The sequence below is a fragment of the Pleurodeles waltl genome, unplaced genomic scaffold (assembly GCF_031143425.1).
Source record: "Pleurodeles waltl isolate 20211129_DDA unplaced genomic scaffold, aPleWal1.hap1.20221129 scaffold_91, whole genome shotgun sequence".
NCBI classification, from domain to species: Eukaryota; Metazoa; Chordata; class Amphibia; order Caudata; family Salamandridae; genus Pleurodeles; species Pleurodeles waltl.
The window spans coordinates 32,859-45,948 of NW_027150403.1; the positions used below are offsets into that span (position 1 = coordinate 32,859).

The 13,090-nt window shown below is 48.3% G+C and overlaps 9 non-coding genes across 9 annotated transcripts; all 9 read left to right on the forward strand.

Moving 5' to 3' along the window:
• Positions 1-480: 480 nt before the first annotated feature.
• TRNAP-UGG (transfer RNA proline (anticodon UGG)) lies at positions 481-552 on the forward strand. The gene has a single exon. It is a non-coding gene; the product is annotated as a tRNA-Pro (tRNA).
• Positions 553-2,590: 2,038 nt separating this feature from the next.
• Positions 2,591-2,663, forward strand: TRNAV-AAC (transfer RNA valine (anticodon AAC)). Its single transcript has one exon. It is a non-coding gene; the product is annotated as a tRNA-Val (tRNA).
• A 1,336-nt stretch (positions 2,664-3,999) lies between these two features.
• Positions 4,000-4,071, forward strand: TRNAP-UGG (transfer RNA proline (anticodon UGG)). The gene has a single exon. It is a non-coding gene; the product is annotated as a tRNA-Pro (tRNA).
• Positions 4,072-4,515: 444 nt separating this feature from the next.
• TRNAV-UAC (transfer RNA valine (anticodon UAC)) lies at positions 4,516-4,588 on the forward strand. Its single transcript has one exon. It is a non-coding gene; the product is annotated as a tRNA-Val (tRNA).
• A 1,521-nt stretch (positions 4,589-6,109) lies between these two features.
• On the forward strand, positions 6,110-6,182 carry TRNAV-AAC (transfer RNA valine (anticodon AAC)). The gene has a single exon. It is a non-coding gene; the product is annotated as a tRNA-Val (tRNA).
• A 1,346-nt stretch (positions 6,183-7,528) lies between these two features.
• Positions 7,529-7,600, forward strand: TRNAP-UGG (transfer RNA proline (anticodon UGG)). Its single transcript has one exon. It is a non-coding gene; the product is annotated as a tRNA-Pro (tRNA).
• Positions 7,601-8,044: 444 nt separating this feature from the next.
• TRNAV-UAC (transfer RNA valine (anticodon UAC)) lies at positions 8,045-8,117 on the forward strand. Its single transcript has one exon. It is a non-coding gene; the product is annotated as a tRNA-Val (tRNA).
• Positions 8,118-9,638: 1,521 nt separating this feature from the next.
• TRNAV-AAC (transfer RNA valine (anticodon AAC)) lies at positions 9,639-9,711 on the forward strand. Its single transcript has one exon. It is a non-coding gene; the product is annotated as a tRNA-Val (tRNA).
• Positions 9,712-11,057: 1,346 nt separating this feature from the next.
• On the forward strand, positions 11,058-11,129 carry TRNAP-UGG (transfer RNA proline (anticodon UGG)). Its single transcript has one exon. It is a non-coding gene; the product is annotated as a tRNA-Pro (tRNA).
• Positions 11,130-13,090: the final 1,961 nt, after the last annotated feature.

Here is a 13,090-nt window from a genome sequence, read left to right on the forward strand (position 1 = left end):
GAGGAAAGGAGGTGATTTTCCTATCGAAGGCCATTCTGGGAATTCAGCCACCCCGCGTCTCCCAGGTGAGTGTTTCAGGCCTGTGAGGCACTCATATAAATCTCACCTGATCGAGCCTGATCGAGCCTGATCAAGCACTGAGCGAGCAAGTGTGCTTGAATACAAGAGGCATGCTCCTCTGGCTCAGGCGCAAGAGATGGCAGGCCCTTCAGTGCTTCTGGTCTGGAAGTCTACGGTGCAAGGGCCCAGGTCCTGCGGAGGCGTACAACTACCAGAAAGGGTCTGCTTTTCTCATCAGCGCCACAGTTCAGCTTGCTAGCATAGGGCTTCTTGACTACCTCTTGCCTTGCTAGAGGCAAAAAAAAAACCCTTGGCACAAAACATCAATTGCTATGGCACGCTTAGAAGGAGAGTCTCCAAGTGGCCCTGCTTTTTCACAAAGACACTTCAGAAGATGTTTGAAAGGCTTTTGCAGCAGCAGGCTCGTTGGTCTAGGGGTATGATTCTCGCTTTGGGTGTGAGAGGTCCCGGGTTCAAATCCCGGACGAGCCCGTGCCTTCATAGGTTCGATCTGTTTTTAAACAGGAGTATTTCTGCTTTCCACTCTTGTAAGATGCCATGGTGGAATGCATTGCATGCTTTCTACTGGTGTCGAGGCAGTTCGGCATGATGAAGGAGTGCGGGATTTCTTTCTAACTGCTTTTTTGTGTTGGAGCAGCACTTCTCGTTGGAACATGAAATGCACAGTGCTTCTCCAAAGTAATTGTAGGGCTGGTTTTGAAATCACCTCTTGGAATGAAAGTGATCCCAGTTCCTTTCTTCCAAAGGAAGAGATCCTGTCAGAAAGGCTCAGCTTTGAGCGTCATGAATATTGTCCCTTAGTCCTTGCATTCCAGTCCAAAGCATAGCCACTTAAAGAAAGCAGGTGTGTCTGTTTCCAGTGCAGTGGTTCCAGTCCAATGCATAGCCACATGAAGCAAGTAAGCAGGCATGTCTGTTTCTATAGTGTAGTGGTTATCACGTTCGCCTTACACGCGAAAGGTCCCTGGTTTGAGGCCAGGCAGAAACAGCAAGTTGCTGTGCTTTATCACATTATTTGCATTTACCACCTCACCTGACAGGTAAATTGAAATTAAAGAGGCTGTGTCTATCCCTCACCATCGTGAGGTACTACGCTCCAAGGGCATCGGTCTCAACTCACCAAGAGAAGACGATACACCTTACGGCAGTCAGTTGCTCCCTTTTTGACCTTTCCATTGAAGCCTGGGCCTACTGTGGTCAAGCCAGCCAAGGAAGGAAGGTATGAGAGCGAAAATGGCTTTCCTACCTTCACCAAGAACATACACCTTGAGCAAAGAAAGGGCCAGACTTACAAGGCCCTATCGCCACCGGCACATCATCTTTAGTGACGCCCCGGTGGCACTATGTACTGTGCCGTATTTACAAGACGCCGTTCAACCACGTTTTGTGGCTTAACACCACCTTGTAAATACGGCCCCTTCACACGCAGCCCTTTCCCTGGAAGGGGCGTGCAATGGGCGTTGCTCTGGGTGGGCCACTGCAACACCATAGCATTTTGATGCTGCTCCAGTTTTACGAGTTTTTGTAAATCTGTGGCAGCGCCAAAATCCAAGCGCCATACAATGGGTGTCGTTATAGTGGAGAAACGAGCAGAAATGTTTTCATTTCTCCTCATTTTTGCTCTTTCTATGTGTGCTGCACGAACATATCGCCACTGAAGATTTCTGTTGTGCAGGAAGGTGTGCCTTCCTGAACAAAAACAATTTCCCCCTCCACGCAGCCATCCTTGTACCATGGCGCAAGGATGGCTGCGTTGGTGCTCGGCAGCTAATTTAGAGCTGGCGCAGAGGGAAGCACAGGGGTGCGCTGTATTCTACTAAATACGGCGCTTCCCTGCATTTTGAAAATGACTGAGTGCGAGGCTGCCAAATTTGGCAGAGCGTCTCACTCAGTCATCCTCTTGTAATTATGGGCCAAAAGGTCTAAAGGATAGAGGCGTTTTATGTCATGTTCGATGACGACCATGGAAATGACTCTAGTCATATTGCAGAAGAGAGAACCATGTGCATTTTCTTGCCTTGCGATGTATTCGCCCACTCTCTGCCCTCAACCCTAGGAGCAGGGTCTGAGCAGTGGTGCTTCTGTGCCCTCGCTCGTTGGTGTCCGGGTCCAAATCCCCAACACACCCTTTTTAGCAGAAAACACACAAATTTTACTCAAAATACACAAAGCTTGAAGATTCCTCATTCCACTCAAAGCATTGTTGTGCAAAATATTTTTAGCCTCAGGAGAAAAAAAGGATCACCATGCCTTGGCTTCCTTCCTGCTTGCTTTCAGTGTGCTCTGTGTGATGCTTTCACAGGCTCTGGTTTCAGGCATTTAGGCATCAGATATTTGTCTCTACCCGCAGCTGTGACTTTTCAGTACATCTGAGTGTACGCTTGCTGGCTGACAACGCTGCAATTTTCACACTTACTCCTCGCTTTGCGAGCAACTGCTGATCAAGTATAGAGGCAATCGGGCAAACATATGAGGGGAATTTTGCTCCTTCAGTCAAGCCCTCATGCTTGTTTCTGTAGTGTAGTGGTTATCACGTTTGCCTAACACGCGAAAGGTCCCCGGTTCGAGACCGGGCAGAAACAATGGGCAGTGTCTGCTTTTGTGTTTGCTCCCTAAAAGCTTAGTCTCACTCAGGGATGGCCTTTAAAAACTTGTGACCTGTGTAAAACTTGTATTACTATTGCAGGCCGGTAAAAAGTTATCTGCATCTTTGCGTAGTCGTGCATGTGCCTGGTTTCTTATTCTGTTTTTTACTTTTTTTTTTCTTGGCCATGTTATATTGTGGGGCCTTTAAACCTGTCACCTTGATAGGAACATTGCAAGCGGCAGCATCGACAAGTGCAGACTGAGGAGTCAGACCTAAACACAGACTCAGCTGTCAGGATGGCCGAGTGGTCTAAGGCGGCAGCCTCAAGAGAGCTTGATCTTCAGTTAAGCTAAGCATCCTGGTTTGCTCATGTAGTTGTGGGTTCAAATCGCACTTCTGATAGGTCTATTTTCTGCCCTTAAATCTTCCTCTGCTTGCACAGCCAGCTCCCCACAACACTATCTTTGCAAGCTGCTGTAGCATATGAAAAGAAATCCACCAACCCTCCGGCTGGGCCCTCAATCAGCATTCCATGTATTTCTGGAAGGGGCATCTCAGTCACGCCTTCTGTTAGAGCTGCACCTTATCACTGTAACTACCATGCTGGTTTCTACTTAAGCAGTTGATTCCATCGTTTGAAGTGAGGCTCTCCTGCCACTTTTGGGCAGAGAAGGCACTGCCCCTGCAACAACAACAGGCAGACAAGCTCAACCTGGGTTTCCTGGTTAGGTGGGCGGAGCAGAATGGCAATGGTCCCTCCTTGTGACTTGAAATTAACATGAAGAAGACAGAGAGGCAGCTGGGAGTAGGCAGTACCCATGCACCCCTGAACACTGTCTTGCGATTTTCACCCAATTCTGAAATGAGTCGGGAGGAAAGGAGGTGATTTTCCTATCGAAGGCCATTCTGGGAATTCAGCCACCCCGCGTCTCCCAGGTGAGTGTTTCAGGCCTGTGAGGCACTCATATAAATCTCGCCTGATCAAGCACTGAGTGAGCAAGTGTGCTTGAATACAAGAGGCGTGCTCCTCTGGCTCAGGCGCAAGAGATGGCAGGCCCTTCAGTGCTTCTGGTCTGGAAGTCTACGGTGCAAGGGCCCAGGTCCTGCGGAGGCGTACAACTACCAGAAAGGGTCTGCTTTTCTCATCAGCGCCACAGTTCAGCTTGCTAGCATAGGGCTTCTTGACTACCTCTTACCTTGCTAGAGGCAAAAAAAAAACCCTTGGCACAAAACATCAATTGCTATGGCACGCTTAGAAGGAGAGTCTCCAAGTGGCCCTGCTTTTTCACAAAGACACTTCAGAAGATGTTTGAAAGGCTTTTGCAGCAGCAGGCTCGTTGGTCTAGGGGTATGATTCTCGCTTTGGGTGTGAGAGGTCCCGGGTTCAAATCCCGGACGAGCCCGTGCCTTCATAGGTTCGATCTGTTTTTAAACAGGAGTATTTCTGCTTTCCACTCTTGTAAGATGCCATGGTGGAATGCATTGCATGCTTTCTACTGGTGTCGAGGCAGTTCGGCATGATGAAGGAGTGCGGGATTTCTTTCTAACTGCTTTTTTGTGTTGGAGCAGCACTTCTCGTTGGAACATGAAATGCACAGTGCTTCTCCAAAGTAATTGCAGGGCTGGTTTTGAAATCACCTCTTGGAATGAAAGTGATCCCAGTTCCTTTCTTCCAAAGGAAGAGATCCTGTCAGAAAGGCTCAGCTTTGAGCGTCATGAATATTGTCCCTTAGTCCTTGCATTCCAGTCCAAAGCATAGCCACATAAAGAAAGCAGGTGTGTCTGTTTCCAGTGCAGTGGTTCCAGTCCAATGCATAGCCACATGAAGCAAGTAAGCAGGCATGTCTGTTTCTATAGTGTAGTGGTTATCACGTTCGCCTTACACGCGAAAGGTCCCTGGTTCGAGGCCAGGCAGAAACAGCAAGTTGCTGTGCTTTATCACATTATTTGCATTTACCACCTCACCTGACAGGTAAATTGAAATTAAAGAGGCTGTGTCTATCCCTCACCATCGTGAGGTACTACGCTCCAAGGGCATCGGTCTCAACTCACCAAGAGAAGACGATACACCTTACGGCAGTCAGTTGCTCCCTTTTTGACCTTTCCATTGAAGCCTGGGCCTACTGTGGTCAAGCCAGCCAAGGAAGGAAGGTATGAGAGCGAAAATGGCTTTCCTACCTTCACCAAGAACATACACCTTGAGCAAAGAAAGGGCCAGACTTACAAGGCCCTATCGCCACCGGCACATCATCTTTAGTGACGCCCCGGTGGCACTATGTACTGTGCCGTATTTACAAGACGCCGTTCAACCACGTTTTGTGGCTTAACACCACCTTGTAAATACGTCCCCTTCACACGCAGCCCTTTCCCTGGAAGGGGCGTGCAATGGGCGTTGCTCTGGGTGGGCCACTGCAACACCATAGCATTTTGATGCTGCTCCAGTTTTACGAGTTTTTGTAAATCTGTGGCAGCGCCAAAAACCAAGCGCCATACAATGGGTGTCGTTATAGTGGAGAAACGAGCAGAAATGTTTTCATTTCTCCTCATTTTTGTTCTTTCTATGTGTGCTGCACGAACATATCGCCACTGAAGATTTCTGTTGTGCAGGAAGGTGTGCCTTCCTGAACAAAAACAATTTCCCCCTCCACGCAGCCATCCTTGTACCATGGCGCAAGGATGGCTGCGTTGGTGCTCGGCAGCTAATTTAGAGCTGGCGCAGAGGGAAGCACAGGGGTGCGCTGTATTCTACTAAATACGGCGCTTCCCTGCATTTTGAAAATGACTGAGTGCGAGGCTGCCAAATTTGGCAGAGCGTCTCACTCAGTCATCCTCTTGTAATTATGGGCCAAAAGGTCTAAAGGATAGAGGCGTTTTATGTCATGTTCGATGACGACCATGGAAATGACTCTAGTCATATTGCAGAAGAGAGAACCATGTGCATTTTCTTGCCTTGCGATGTATTCGCCCACTCTCTGCCCTCAACCCTAGGAGCAGGGTCTGAGCAGTGGTGCTTCTGTGCCCTCGCTCGTTGGTGTCCGGGTCCAAATCCCCAACACACCCTTTTTAGCAGAAAACACACAAATTTTACTCAAAATACACAAAGCTTGAAGATTCCTCATTCCACTCAAAGCATTGTTGTGCAAAATATTTTTAGCCTCAGGAGAAAAAAAGGATCACCATGCCTTGGCTTCCTTCCTGCTTGCTTTCAGTGTGCTCTGTGTGATGCTTTCACAGGCTCTGGTTTCAGGCATTTAGGCATCAGATATTTGTCTCTACCCGCAGCTGTGACTTTTCAGTACATCTGAGTGTACGCTTGCTGGCTGACAACGCTGCAATTTTCACACTTACTCCTCGCTTTGCGAGCAACTGCTGATCAAGTATAGAGGCAATCGGGCAAACATATGAGGGGAATTTTGCTCCTTCAGTCAAGCCCTCATGCTTGTTTCTGTAGTGTAGTGGTTATCACGTTCGCCTAACACGCGAAAGGTCCCCGGTTCGAGACCGGGCAGAAACAATGGGCAGTGTCTGCTTTTGTGTTTGCTCCCTAAAAGCTTAGTCTCACTCAGGGATGGCCTTTAAAAACTTGTGACCTGTGTAAAACTTGTATTACTATTTCAGGCCGGTAAAAAGTTATCTGCATCTTTGCGTAGTCGTGCATGTGCCTGGTTTCTTATTCTGTTTTTTACTTTTTTTTTTCTTGGCCATGTTATATTGTGGGGCCTTTAAACCTGTCACCTTGATAGGAACATTGCAAGCGGCAGCATCGACAAGTGCAGACTGAGGAGTCAGACCTAAACACAGACTCAGCTGTCAGGATGGCCGAGTGGTCTAAGGCGGCAGCCTCAAGAGAGCTTGATCTTCAGTTAAGCTAAGCATCCTGGTTTGCTCATGTAGTTGTGTGTTCAAATCGCACTTCTGATAGGTCTATTTTCTGCCCTTAAATCTTCCTCTGCTTGCACAGCCAGCTCCCCACAACACTATCTTTGCAAGCTGCTGTAGCATATGAAAAGAAATCCACCAACCCTCCGGCTGGGCCCTCAATCAGCATTCCATGTATTTCTGGAAGGGGCATCTCAGTCACGCCTTCTGTTAGAGCTGCACCTTATCACTGTAACTACCATGCTGGTTTCTACTTAAGCAGTTGATTCCATCGTTTGAAGTGAGGCTCTCCTGCCACTTTTGGGCAGAGAAGGCACTGCCCCTGCAACAACAACAGGCAGACAAGCTCAACCTGGGTTTCCTGGTTAGGTGGGCGGAGCAGAATGGCAATGGTCCCTCCTTGTGACTTGAAATTAACATGAAGAAGACAGAGAGGCAGCTGGGAGTAGGCAGTACCCATGCACCCCTGAACACTGTCTTGCGATTTTCACCCAATTCTGAAATGAGTCGGGAGGAAAGGAGGTGATTTTCCTATCGAAGGCCATTCTGGGAATTTAGCCACCCCGCGTCTCCCAGGTGAGTGTTTCAGGCCTGTGAGGCACTCATATAAATCTCGCCTGATCGAGCCTGATCAAGCACTGAGCGAGCAAGTGTGCTTGAATACAAGAGGCATGCTCCTCTGGCTCAGGCGCAAGAGATGGCAGGCCCTTCAGTGATTCTGGTCTGGAAGTCTACGGTGCAAGGGCCCAGGTCCTGCGGAGGCGTACAATTACCAGAAAGGGTCTGCTTTTCTCATCAGCGCCACAGTTCAGCTTGCTAGCATAGGGCTTCTTGACTACCTCTTGCCTTGCTAGAGGCAAAAAAAAAACCCTTGGCACAAAACATCAATTGCTATGGCACGCTTAGAAGGAGAGTCTCCAAGTGGCCCTGCTTTTTCACAAAGACACTTCAGAAGATGTTTGAAAGGGTTTTGCAGCAGCAGGCTCGTTGGTCTAGGGGTATGATTCTCGCTTTGGGTGTGAAAGGTCCCGGGTTCAAATCCCGGACGAGCCCGTGCCTTCATAGGTTCGATCTGTTTTTAAACAGGAGTATTTCTGCTTTCCACTCTTGTAAGATGCCATGGTGGAATGCATTGCATGCTTTCTACTGGTGTCGAGGCAGTTCGGCATGATGAAGGAGTGCAGGATTTCTTTCTAACTGCTTTTTTGTGTTGGAGCAGCACTTCTCGTTGGAACATGAAATGCACAGTGCTTCTCCAAAGTAATTGCAGGGCTGGTTTTGAAATCACCTCTTGGAATGAAAGTGATCCCAGTTCCTTTCTTCCAAAGGAAGAGATCCTGTCAGAAAGGCTCAGCTTTGAGCGTCATGAATATTGTCCCTTAGTCCTTGCATTCCAGTCCAAAGCATAGCCACATAAAGAAAGCAGGTGTGTCTGTTTCCAGTGCAGTGGTTCCAGTCCAATGCATAGCCACATGAAGCAAGTAAGCAGGCATGTCTGTTTCTATAGTGTAGTGGTTATCACGTTCGCCTTACACGCGAAAGGTCCCTGGTTCGAGGCCAGGCAGAAACAGCAAGTTGCTGTGCTTTATCACATTATTTGCATTTACCACCTCACCTGACAGGTAAATTGAAATTAAAGAGGCTGTGTCTATCCCTCACCATCGTGAGGTACTACGCTCCAAGGGCATCGGTCTCAACTCACCAAGAGAAGACGATACACCTTACGGCAGTCAGTTGCTCCCTTTTTGACCTTTCCATTGAAGCCTGGGCCTACTGTGGTCAAGCCAGCCAAGGAAGGAAGGTATGAGAGCGAAAATGGCTTTCCTACCTTCACCAAGAACATACACCTTGAGCAAAGAAAGGGCCAGACTTACAAGGCCCTATCGCCACCGGCACATCATCTTTAGTGACGCCCCGGTGGCACTATGTACTGTGCCGTATTTACAAGACGCCGTTCAACCACGTTTTGTGGCTTAACACCACCTTGTAAATACGGCCCCTTCACACGCAGCCCTTTCCCTGGAAGGGGCGTGCAATGGGCGTTGCTCTGGGTGGGCCACTGCAACACCATAGCATTTTGATGCTGCTCCAGTTTTACGAGTTTTTGTAAATCTGTGGCAGCGCCAAAAACCAAGCGCCATACAATGGGTGTCGTTATAGTGGAGAAACTAGCAGAAATGTTTTCATTTCTCCTCATTTTTGTTCTTTCTATGTGTGCTGCACGAACATATCGCCACTGAAGATTTCTGTTGTGCAGGAAGGTGTGCCTTCCTGAACAAAAACAATTTCCCCCTCCACGCAGCCATCCTTGTACCATGGCGCAAGGATGGCTGCGTTGGTGCTCGGCAGCTAATTTAGAGCTGGCGCAGAGGGAAGCACAGGGGTGCGCTGTATTCTACTAAATACGGCGCTTCCCTGCATTTTGAAAATGACTGAGTGCGAGGCTGCCAAATTTGGCAGAGCGTCTCACTCAGTCATCCTCTTGTAATTATGGGCCAAAAGGTCTAAAGGATAGAGGCGTTTTATGTCATGTTCGATGACGACCATGGAAATGACTCTAGTCATATTGCAGAAGAGAGAACCATGTGCATTTTCTTGCCTTGCGATGTATTCGCCCACTCTCTGCCCTCAACCCTAGGAGCAGGGTCTGAGCAGTGGTGCTTCTGTGCCCTCGCTCGTTGGTGTCCGGGTCCAAATCCCCAACACACCCTTTTTAGCAGAAAACACACAAATTTTACTCAAAATACACAAAGCTTGAAGATTCCTCATTCCACTCAAAGCATTGTTGTGCAAAATATTTTTAGCCTCAGGAGAAAAAAAGGATCACCATGCCTTGGCTTCCTTCCTGCTTGCTTTCAGTGTGCTCTGTGTGATGCTTTCACAGGCTCTGGTTTCAGGCATTTAGGCATCAGATATTTGTCTCTACCCGCAGCTGTGACTTTTCAGTACATCTGAGTGTACGCTTGCTGGCTGACAACGCTGCAATTTTCACACTTACTCCTCGCTTTGCGAGCAACTGCTGATCAAGTATAGAGGCAATCGGGCAAACATATGAGGGGAATTTTGCTCCTTCAGTCAAGCCCTCATGCTTGTTTCTGTAGTGTAGTGGTTATCACGTTCGCCTAACACGCGAAAAGTCCCCGGTTCGAGACCGGGCAGAAACAATGGGCAGTGTCTGCTTTTGTGTTTGCTCCCTAAAAGCTTAGTCTCACTCAGGGATGGCCTTTAAAAACTTGTGACCTGTGTAAAACTTGTATTACTATTGCAGGCCGGTAAAAAGTTATCTGCATCTTTGCGTAGTCGTGCATGTGCCTGGTTTCTTATTCTGTTTTTTACTTTTTTTTTTCTTGGCCATGTTATATTGTGGGGCCTTTAAACCTGTCACCTTGATAGGAACATTGCAAGCGGCAGCATCGACAAGTGCAGACTGAGGAGTCAGACCTAAACACAGACTCAGCTGTCAGGATGGCCGAGTGGTCTAAGGCGGCAGCCTCAAGAGAGCTTGATCTTCAGTTAAGCTAAGCATCCTGGTTTGCTCATGTAGTTGTGGGTTCAAATCGCACTTCTGATAGGTCTATTTTCTGCCCTTAAATCTTCCTCTGCTTGCACAGCCAGCTCCCCACAACACTATCTTTGCAAGCTGCTGTAGCATATGAAAAGAAATCCACCAACCCTCCGGCTGGGCCCTCAATCAGCATTCCATGTATTTCTGGAAGGGGCATCTCAGTCACGCCTTCTGTTAGAGCTGCACCTTATCACTGTAACTACCATGCTGGTTTCTACTTAAGCAGTTGATTCCATTGTTTGAAGTGAGGCTCTCCTGCCACTTTTGGGCAGAGAAGGCACTGCCCCTGCAACAACAACAGGCAGACAAGCTCAACCTGGGTTTCCTGGTTAGGTGGGCGGAGCAGAATGGCAATGGTCCCTCCTTGTGACTTGAAATTAACATGAAGAAGACAGAGAGGCAGCTGGGAGTAGGCAGTACCCATGCACCCCTGAACACTGTCTTGCGATTTTCACCCAATTCTGAAATGAGTCGGGAGGAAAGGAGGTGATTTTCCTATCGAAGGCCATTCTGGGAATTCAGCCACCCCACGTCTCCCAGGTGAGTGTTTCAGGCCTGTGAGGCACTCATATAAATCTCGCCTGATCGAGCCTGATCAAGCACTGAGCGAGCAAGTGTGCTTGAATACAAGAGGCATGCTCCTCTGGCTCAGGCGCAAGAGATGGCAGGCCCTTCAGTGCTTCTGGTCTGGAAGTCTACGGTGCAAGGGCCCAGGTCCTGCGGAGGCGTACAACTACCAGAAAGGGTCTGCTTTTCTCATCAGCGCCACAGTTCAGCTTGCTAGCATAGGGCTTCTTGACTACCTCTTGCCTTGCTAGAGGCAAAAAAAAAACCCTTGGCACAAAACATCAATTGCTATGGCACGCTTAGAAGGAGAGTCTCCAAGTGGCCCTGCTTTTTCACAAAGACACTTCAGAAGATCTTTGAAAGGCTTTTGCAGCAGCAGGCTCGTTGGTCTAGGGGTATGATTCTTGCTTTGGGTGTGAGAGGTCCCGGGTTCAAATCCCGGACGAGCCCGTGCCTTCATAGGTTCGATCTGTTTTTAAACAGGAGTATTTCTGCTTTCCACTCTTGTAAGATGCCATGGTGGAATGCATTGCATGCTTTCTACTGGTGTCGAGGCAGTTCGGCATGATGAAGGAGTGCGGGATTTCTTTCTAACTGCTTTTTTGTGTTGGAGCAGCACTTCTCGTTGGAACATGAAATGCACAGTGCTTCTCCAAAGTAATTGCAGGGCTGGTTTTGAAATCACCTCTTGGAATGAAAGTGATCCCAGTTCCTTTCTTCCAAAGGAAGAGATCCTGTCAGAAAGGCTCAGCTTTGAGCGTCATGAATATTGTCCCTTAGTCCTTGCATTCCAGTCCAAAGCATAGCCACATAAAGAAAGCAGGTGTGTCTGTTTCCAGTGCAGTGGTTCCAGTCCAATGCATAGCCACATGAAGCAAGTAAGCAGGCATGTCTGTTTCTATAGTGTAGTGGTTATCATGTTCGCCTTACACGCGAAAGGTCCCTGGTTCGAGGCCAGGCAGAAACAGCAAGTTGCTGTGATTTATCACATTATTTGCATTTACCACCTCACCTGACAGGTAAATTGAAATTAAAGAGGCTGTGTCTATCCCTCACCATCGTGAGGTACTACGCTCCAAGGGCATCGGTCTCAACTCACCAAGAGAAGACGATACACCTTACCGCAGTCAGTTGCTCCCTTTTTGACCTTTCCATTGAAGACTGGGCCTACTGTGGTCAAGCCAGCCAAGGAAGGAAGGTATGAGAGCGAAAATGGCTTTCCTACCTTCACCAAGAACATACACCTTGAGCAAAGAAAGGGCCAGACTTACAAGGCCCTATCGCCACCGGCACATCATCTTTAGTGACGCCCCGGTGGCACTATGTACTGTGCCGTATTTACAAGACGCCGTTCAACCACGTTTTGTGGCTTAACACCACCTTGTAAATACGGCCCCTTCACACGCAGCCCTTTCCCTGGAAGGGGCGTGCAATGGGCGTTGCTCTGGGTGGGCCACTGCAACACCATAGCATTTTGATGCTGCTCCAGTTTTACGAGTTTTTGTAAATCTGTGGCAGCGCCAAAATCCAAGCGCCATACAATGGGTGTCGTTATAGTGGAGAAACGAGCAGAAATGTTTTCATTTCTCCTCATTTTTGCTCTTTCTATGTGTGCTGCACGAACATATCGCCACTGAAGATTTCTGTTGTGCAGGAAGGTGTGCCTTCCTGAACAAAAACAATTTCCCCCTCCACGCAGCCATCCTTGTACCATGGCGCAAGGATGGCTGCGTTGGTGCTCGGCAGCTAATTTAGAGCTGGCGCAGAGGGAAGCACAGGGGTGCGCTGTATTCTACTAAATACGGCGCTTCCCTGCATTTTGAAAATGACTGAGTGCGAGGCTGCCAAATTTGGCAGAGCGTCTCACTCAGTCATCCTCTTGTAATTATGGGCCAAAAGGTCTAAAGGATAGAGGCGTTTTATGTCATGTTCGATGACGACCATGGAAATGACTCTAGTCATATTGCAGAAGAGAGAACCATGTGCATTTTCTTGCCTTGCGATGTATTCGCCCACTCTCTGCCCTCAACCCTAGGAGCAGGGTCTGAGCAGTGGTGCTTCTGTGCCCTCGCTCGTTGGTGTCCGGGTCCAAATCCCCAACACACCCTTTTTAGCAGAAAACACACAAATTTTACTCAAAATACACAAAGCTTGAAGATTCCTCATTCCACTCAAAGCATTGTTGTGCAAAATATTTTTAGCCTCAGGAGAAAAAAAGGATCACCATGCCTTGGCTTCCTTCCTGCTTGCTTTCAGTGTGCTCTGTGTGATGCTTTCACAGGCTCTGGTTTCAGGCATTTAGGCATCAGATATTTGTCTCTACCCGCAGCTGTGACTTTTCAGTACATCTGAGTGTACGCTTGCTGGCTGACAACGCTGCAATTTTCACACTTACTCCTCGCTTTGCGAGC